Below are 9,077 nucleotides of genomic sequence, written 5' to 3' on the forward strand. Positions count from 1 at the left end.
AATGCAACAAATGTGTCTATATTACAGAACTGTTGATAAAGCAACCAGAAAGAGAAAACAACATACAAAGAACATGATTTCATATTAATTAAACATATAAAATATGTGTAACACTCATCAATGTGTAGTTAATTTGTCATGGAGGGTAACTTGTTCACCACTCTTGTGCCTCTTAACAATTTCTACCTTGTTTGTGAGTGCTGTTGGTACTCTAGCTTACTTAGCCTTACTGCTGGGACTTGCACCAGAACTCATTGGCTGCTTGGGAGGCATAGTTAGCACTTGAGAGGGAAAATAAGACACAATCTATACACCATGTGGTCTGTCTCATGCACACACACACACACACACACACACACACACACACACACACACACACACACACACACACACACACACACACACACACACACACACACACACACACACACATGTGGTATGGTCTCCACACAAGAAGAAAGATATAAGGAAATTGGAAAGGATACAAAGAACAGCTACGAAAATTATACCTGAATTGGAAGACCTAAGTTACGAGGAAAGACTGGAAGAAATTAGATTACCAACACTGCAAGAAAGAAGGGAAAGAGGAGACCTGATAACAATGTTCAAATTAATAAACAACATGGAGAAGATAGACAGAGATGACCTAGTTGTAAAAGTGGAGGAAGGAGATAGACGTACAAGGGGACATATGAAGAAATTAAAGAAGAGTCATTGTTTGGGAGATATTAAAAAATACAGCTTTCCGCATCGAACGGTTGAAATATGGAATAACTTAAAAGAAGAAGTGGTTGCGGCAAAGAGTGTGCACATGTTTAAAGATAAATTCGGGTATGGAGACAGGACTAATTGAGCTTTGGCTCGGACCCTGTACTATACAACTAGGTAAACTAGGTAAATACACACACACACACACACACACACACACACCACCACAGGGCAGCAGTAAAAGTGTAACTCATCCAAGCACTGATCAGTCACATAAAGCACTGTACTCTGTACTTGTACTGTTTTGTAAATATGCTTGCAAGCAAAATGGTGATAGAGTATGAGTATAATAATGAGAGACATTGAGTTCAGTTTAAAAGTGGACTGGCAGAAGAATGAATAGTGGCTTGGGTACAAGGGAGGGATATGCATTTGTCTTCCAGGGCTCACAAACCTGTCTCTGAGCACCTGAATCATCATACATCACAATACATCCCAGATGTGTTAACATGATGATACAAGAAGGCACGCATTTTATGGGGAGTGGATGCCTGTCATTTAAGAGGTGACAATTTTTTTTCTGATACCTGTGATTTTGGGTGTGTATATACCTTAGTATGTAAAGCATCAAATCTCCAATTTTCATTGTGATATACTCATTATTTTTGGAGAAAAATATATTACACACTGAAAATGTTAAAAATGGTTTCATTATCACTTGAAATTCTTACTTGTTTTTCTGCCAATTGTTTTGAAAATCATTATCTATAATACACATACATATATCTTCATTTCACCAAAGATGAATTTTTGATAAGACATTTCATGTAGAAATAAGACAGAAACAAATTTTGATGACAAAAATTTCCATTTTTTTTTTTTTTTTTTTTTTTTGACTAAAAAATCTATTACAATATGAACAACTTTTTTGGGAAATCTGTCTTTAGTGAAAAAAAAAAAAAATAATAAAAAAAAAAAAAAAAAAAAAATATATATATATATATATATATATATATATATATATATATATATATATATATATATATATATATATATATATATATATATATATATATGTGTGTGTGTGTGTGTGTGTGTGTGTGTGTGTGTGTGTGTGTGTGTGTGTGTGTATTTACCTAGTTGTATAGTACAGGGTCCGAGCCAAAGCTCAATTAGTCCTGTCTTCATACCCGAATTTATCTAATCTCTCTTTAAACATGTGCACACTCTTTGCCGCAACCACTTCTTCTTTTAAGTTATTCCATATTTCAACCGTTCGATGCGGAAAGCTATATTTTTTAATATCTCCCAAACAATGACTCTTCTTTAATTTCTTCATATGTCCCCTTGTACGTCTATCTCTTTCCTCCACTTTTACAACTAGGTCATCTCTGTCTATCTTCACCATGTTGTTTATTAATTTGAACATTGTTATCAGGTCTCCTCTTTCCCTTCTTTCTTGCAGTGTTGGTAATCCAATTTCTTCCAGTCTTTCCTCGTAACTTAGGTCTTCCAATTCAGGTATCATTTTCGTAGCTGTTCTTTGTATCCTTTCCAATTACCTTATATCTTTCTTCTTGTGTGGAGACCATACCACTGCTGCGTATTCCAGTTTGGGGCGTATCATGTGTGTTATAATTTTCTTCATCATTTCTTTGTCTAGGTAATTAAATGCCACCCTGATATTTGCTAGCAAATTATATGTAGAGCCAAATATTCCATTGATGTGTTTTTCTGGTGATAGCATGTCTTGAATTATTACTCCCAAGTCTTTTTCTTCTTTGCTCTTTGGTATTGTGATTCCTCCCATCTTATACTCCCATGAAGGTCTCCTTTTACTTCTTCCCATCTCCATTACATGGCACTTCTTTATATTAAATTCTAATTTTCATCGCTTACTCCATTCACAAATTCTATCAATATCCCTCTGTAGTTCCTCACAATCCTCTTGGTTCTTTATTACTTTCATCAATTTTGCTGTTGCCTTGGACATATCAAAAGCTTTTGATAGAGTCTGGCACAAAGCATTGATTTCCAAACTACCCTCCTACGGTTTCTATCCTTCTCTCTGTAACTTCATCTCAAGTTTCCTTTCTGACCGTTCTATTGCTGCTGTGGTAGACGGTCACTGTTCTTCTCCTAAATCTATTAACAGTGGTGTTCCTCAGGGTTCTGTTCTGTCACCAACTCTCTTCTTATTATTCACTAATGATCTTCTAAACCAAACTTCTTGCCCTATCCACTCCTACGCTGATGATACCACCCTGCACTTTTCCACGTCTTTTCATAGACGTCCAACCCTTCAGGAGGTAAACATATCACGCAGGGAAGCCACAGAATGCCTGACTTCTGATCTTTCTAAAATTTCTGATTGGGGCAGAGCAAACTTGGTATTGTTCAATGCCTCAAAAACTCAATTCCTCCATCTATCAACTCGACACAACCTTCCAGACAACTATCCCCTCTTCTTCAATGACACTCAACTGTCCCCCTCTTCTACACTGAACATCCTCGGTCTGTCCTTTACTTATAATCTGAACTGGAAACTTCACATCTCACCTCTAGCTAAAACAGCTTCTATGAAGTTAGGTGTTCTGAGACGTCTCCGCCAGTTTTTCTCACCCCCCCAGCTGCTAACTCTGTACAAGGGCCTTATTTGTCCATGTATGGAGTATGCTTCACATGTCTGGGGGGGTTCCATTCATACTGCTCTTCTAGACAGGGTGGAATCAAAAGCTTTTCGTCTCATCAACTCCTCTCCTCTAACTGACTGTCTTCAGCCTCTCTCTCACCGCTGCAATGTTGCATATCTAGCTATCTTCTACCGCTATTTTCATGCTAACTGCTCTTCTGATCTTGCTAACTGCATGCCTCCCCTCCTTCCGCGGCCTCGCTGCACAAGACTTTCTTCTTTCTCTCACCCCTATTCTGTCCACATCTCTAACACAAGAGTTAACCAGTATTCTCAATCATTCATCCCTTTCTCTGGTAAACTCTGGAACTCCCTGCCTGCTTCTGTATTTCCACCTTCCTATGACTTGAATTCCTTCAAGAGGGAGGTTTCAAGACACTTATCCACCAATTTTTGACCACTGCCTTGACCCTTTTATGGGACTGGCATTTCAGTGGGCATTTTTTTTTATTGATTTTTGTTGCCCTTGGCCAGTGTCCTTCTTACATAAAAAAAAAAAAAAACATGTTAATGTAGCTACTTAAACCCACCGTCATATCATTTATATAGACCTGAAACGTTATAGGTGCCAACACAGACCCTTGTGGTACTCCGCTTGTTACTTCGCACCAACTTGATTTATTATCTCTGATTACTGTACTCATTTCCCTACCTTGGAGATAATCCTTCATCCACTTAAGTATTTTTCCTTTTAGCCCTCCTCGATGTTCCAGTTTCCATATGAGACTTTTATGTGGAACTGTATCAAAAGCTTTTTTCAGATCTAAATAGACTGCATCAACCCAACCATCTCTCTCTTGTAGTTTATCTATTACTCTTGTATAAAAGCTCAGTAAGTTTGTTACGCAAGATCTCTCTTTCCTGAAACCGAATTGTTTTTCTGTTATTATATTTTCTTGTTCAATACATTGCACCCACCTGTTTTTAATGACTATTTCACAGAGTTTACTTACAATACTCGTGAGTGAGACTGGTCTGTAATTCAGTGGTTCCATTTTATTACCTCCTTTGTATAACAGTACTATATTTGCTCTCTTCCATTCCTTTGGTACTTTTCCCTCCTTCAAAGAACTGTTAATTATCTCCCATATTGGTTCTTCCAATTCCTCTCTACATTCTTTCAATATCCATCCATTTACTTCGTCAGGTCCCATCGCCTTCCTAGTATCTAGCTCTTCCAGTAGTCTTTTAATTTCTTTTCTTTCCACTTGTATGTTTTCTATTCCTTTCTGTTGTTCCTCATCTCCCAGTGATGCAAAGACAGTTTCTCTTGTAAATACAGACTTAAAGCTTTTATTCAGTATCTCAGCCATCTCTTGTGTGGTTTCATAAATTTCTCCATTTTTCTTCAGCTTTGTAATGGTATCTCTATGCTTTATTTTTCCATTTACATATCTATAGAAAAGTTTGGGTTCTTCTTTACACTTTCCAACTACATCTCTTTCAAAATTTCTTTCTTCTTCTCTTCTTATTTTAACATAATCATTTCTAGCTGTCCTGTATTCTTCTCTATTTATCTCATTCCATTGTTTCCTTATTTTTTTCCATGCCCTCTCCTTCTTTTTTGCCTCTGCACACTTTGCATTAAACTGCACTTTCTTATTTTCTTTTACCTTATATCTTGGCACATATCTTTCAACACCTTCTCTAAACTTGCTTAAAAACACTTCATATTTTTTCTGCACCTCCATACCTCTTAATAAATTACTCCAATCAAGCTCTCCGTAGAATTTCTTTAACCCTGTAAAGTCTGCCTTAGCATAATTTTTTCTCTCATTTTTATTTTCCTCATTGAATTTTGGCAATTCTTCTTTGATCTCTATCTCCATCTTCACATGATCACTTTTTCCCACTAGACACAAATATTCTATACTTGGTTCATTTTCTGGCTTTTTTGTAAAAACCAAGTCTAGTAGTGATGGTTCATCTTCCCCTCAGTACCTAGTATTTTCTTTCACCCATTGATCCATCATGTTTACCATCATAGTCTGTAAAAATTCTTCACTCCATGTACTGGCAGTCCCTGTCACCTCCATCTTCCCCCAGTTTATCTCCTTGCTATTAAAATCTCCTACTAGTAACACCTTGTTTCTTATCTTTAGCATGTCATCTATACTTTTTATGAACTCGCTTTGCATGTGCTTATAATCATCAGTCCCCCAAGTGTTGGTCTTTGGAGGCATGTACGCAATAATAATTTTTCTGCTTTCTTGTCCTTGGATCTTGATCTCCACACTCAATGTTTCTGACCTCCCTTCACCATATTCCACTGTTTCTATCAAGATGTTTTTTCTTACTAGAATCATCACTCCTCCTCCTCCCTTATTCTTTCTGTCTCTTCTCCATGTGTTATATCTTTCTTCTTCAAATTCAACATTAATCTCCCTTGTTAGTTCTGTTTCCATAATGCATGCCACTTCTGGTTTCTTTTCATGTAAATAATCTCTTAGTTCCCTTAGGCTGGACACTAATCCATCTATGTTTGTATACATAACTTTAATTTTATTTATTGTGGACCCATTTCTTTTGTGTTCTCTCTTTGTTGTCTTACTTCTTGCCCCGCATTCTTTAACCACCATTTCCTCATTTTCATGTCTATCACCCTCCATATATACCTTTCTGCCTGTTCCTGTGTTCTCTCTTCGTTTTTTGTCTTGGCCTCCTCTTTTAACTCTTTCACCTTGTTTCTTTCCTCCTCATTCATTTCTCTTCTTATATATATATCCTTCATACCCTCTATCTTTCTTAACAAACTCGTTCTTCTCAAGATGTATTCGGCTGCCGCTTGGGTATTAAGTCTTATTTTCATGGGACGTTTCCCCCCTTCTGAATATTTCCCAATCCTGTACACTTCCTCTATTTGTATATTTGTATATCCGTTTCATCTCCTTCTACAGTTTTCCCAATGATTTCTTTTGCTCTTTGTAATTCTTCTCTTTCTCTTAGAACTTTATTTGATATGGTCTTCTCTTTATCCCCAAACACTATCAGGCACATCTTTTTTTGTACCATATCCCTTACTGTGTGTGTGTGTGTGTGTGTGTGTGTGTGTGTGTGTGTGTGTGTGTGTATATATATATATATATATATATATATATATATATATATATATATATATATATATATATATATATATATATATATATATATATATATATATATATATATATATATATATATATATATATATATATATATATATATATATATATATATATATATATATATATTGCAGTTTCCTGTTTTCACAGGAAACTGCAGATCTTCAAGGGTGACTGTGCTGTTTAAAACTCCATTTCAAGGTCTGGATTGAAATTTTTTTTTTTGCTGTCCACTCCCCTTAAACTTTGTAATTTTACTCAGACTGAAGCTCGTATCATTAGATTTTTGCAAATGTATAAAAAATTGTCTATAATTTACACACCTTTTATGATGGATTCTCATGTAATGGGACCACCCTGTACTGAAACTTGTGGAAGATAGGCAGTGGAGTTAAGAAGCTCATGATGCAATTATAAATTGGTTAAGACTTGGATATGCTTATAAAATATTTTAGATTGATATGGACTATGCAAGAGCTGCAATATTAAGGGGAGCATCATGTCAATATACCATTCTCAGACAAATGGCTTGACAGAGAGGATATAAATAACTTTTTTATAATACCAGGCATCTCAAGTTGTCTTGACACGACTAAGAGTGACTGACCTGACTTTATTGAAGATTTTGTATATAGTCTTCACACTCAGGAACAAAAGAGCCCTTCTTTTCTACCCTTCACATGCTGTTTGGTTGTGAGCACTGGCCAACTGACCATCAAGCTTCTTTCTGTATGTTTTAAAGATTCAAGTCAACATGTCTGATTGAAAATATATTATAATATGTACTGGTTCCAAATTCTTTATCTAGTCTTATGTTTGTTTGAGTGTTTTCTCACAAGTTATAAAAATTGTACTTGAAAAGGATGGTAGTAGGCTTACTTTTCTACTGAACAGTAAGTCAACCCACACCCACTTTCTCAAGGTGCCTCTCATTAGTAAACTGTGTCCAGCAGAACTGATGTTGGGGGAAGGGGGCTGCTGCATCCACCAGCATTGCATCTCGGAGTTGATGTTTAGTTTGCTGTCAGTTCTTAACTTTTATAAAAAGGATTTCAGTTTTCAGTTTCAGGACTTAGTTTTGTTGTATAAGACATTTTTTTTTGTAACAGCTTTATGTATACTGACAATGGTGATCTGTGTGCCTCTGGAAGAGCACTGCACTATCCCTGCCAGCTGCCAGTGGCGGGAGCTGAAAAGTAATGAAAAAGTTGGCTCCCGAGGCGGGTTGTGAGTATGTGGAGTATAGGACCAAGAATCTGTTGATCCAACATTTTCTCCTCATCAAACAAAGTTCTAGATGTCTAGATATGACAATAAAATGGTGGTTTCTTGATGTTCTGCCCTTGGCAAAAACTTTCAGCAAATCCCAACCAAGCTTAGAAATCCTTCAAACAAAAAATGTGGGACTACTGCAGTAGGGTATTAGAAGAAGCCTAATGAGGGGAAAGTGCCCTTATTCTTCACTCCAAGTGAGTATGAGCTGGTTCACATTTAAAATTCTTTTGAACTTCCTGCATCAAGGAACAATGATCTTGATTCTGCCAGTGTCCTCATTCTTGAAAAGTTTGATGCCTGCTTTGTTCCAGGAAAGGCTACACTGACTAGCAGATACAAGTTTTGCAAGTTTCAGCAGCAGAGTGGAGAATCTGTGGAAGCATTCATTGCAAAATTCAAATTTTAGCTAAAGCATGTGACTATGTACTCGTGCATGGTTACTAAGAAAGACTGTCTGCAAGAACAAATCATGCTTGGCTGCTGTGTGAGAGGTTCTTCCAGGAAGATGACTGAACCTTTGAAGCAGAAAATTTGACAGTCTTCAAGAATGGCATGCAAGAGTCACTCCACAATGTCTCACATACAATAACAAAACCTGCCAAGGTGGAATCATCTCCTAGTGCCAAGTCAACAGATGAAACTGAACAGCTGTGACCTTGCAGGCTGTGTTGTGTTAAACATGTGTTGAAAAAAAAAGTTCATGTTACAGCAAAAAATGCAGAAAATGCAACAATAGGAAGAACCGTTTCTTGAAGAAATGCTGAACAAGAAAGCAGATAGAACCAGCAAGGAACCCCCATACATGGTGTATGACAGGATGTTGAGGTGTATTACGTGATGAAAGAGGTTGACCAGCAACACACAGGTTAGCTATTGCTTCTATGTTGGCATGTATTAAGGAAATTAAGTTCCAGGTTCATGATGAGGCTTGTTTTAATATTCTTGCAAAATATATTATAACTAATGTTTCACTTCAATGAGATAGTTTAATTTTGTGTGTAATTTTGTACAAAATGGAAAACTAAAACTAGATAGTTAAGCTCGTCACGGTAGAGCAAGATGTTTTTCCGCTTCTGGGGAAGAGAGCATCAGAGCAGATGAAGCTAATCAGTGTTAACTAAAAGAATATCACTATAATAGGTGCTTCATTTGTTGACTGTGATAATGTCTGAAAAAAATAAATAAAAAATAAAATAAAATAAAATAATATATATATATATATATATATATATATATATATATATATATATATATATATATATATATATATATATATATATATATATATATGCCACTAATAA

General features: G+C 36.1%; 1 long non-coding RNA gene across 1 annotated transcript in view; it reads left to right on the forward strand.

The window, feature by feature from the left end:
• The window catches only part of LOC135089211 (uncharacterized), a 12,142-nt gene extending 11,710 nt beyond the window's left edge, over nt 1–432 (forward strand). The window contains exon 3 of the long non-coding RNA XR_010261415.1: nt 1–432. This exon is cut by the window's left edge and continues 326 nt beyond it. This is a non-coding gene — a long non-coding RNA (uncharacterized LOC135089211).
• The last annotated feature ends 8,645 nt before the right edge of the window (nt 433–9,077 follow it).

The sequence above is a fragment of the Scylla paramamosain genome, chromosome 32, assembly GCF_035594125.1.
Source record: "Scylla paramamosain isolate STU-SP2022 chromosome 32, ASM3559412v1, whole genome shotgun sequence".
In the NCBI taxonomy this organism is placed as follows: Eukaryota; Metazoa; Arthropoda; class Malacostraca; order Decapoda; family Portunidae; genus Scylla; species Scylla paramamosain.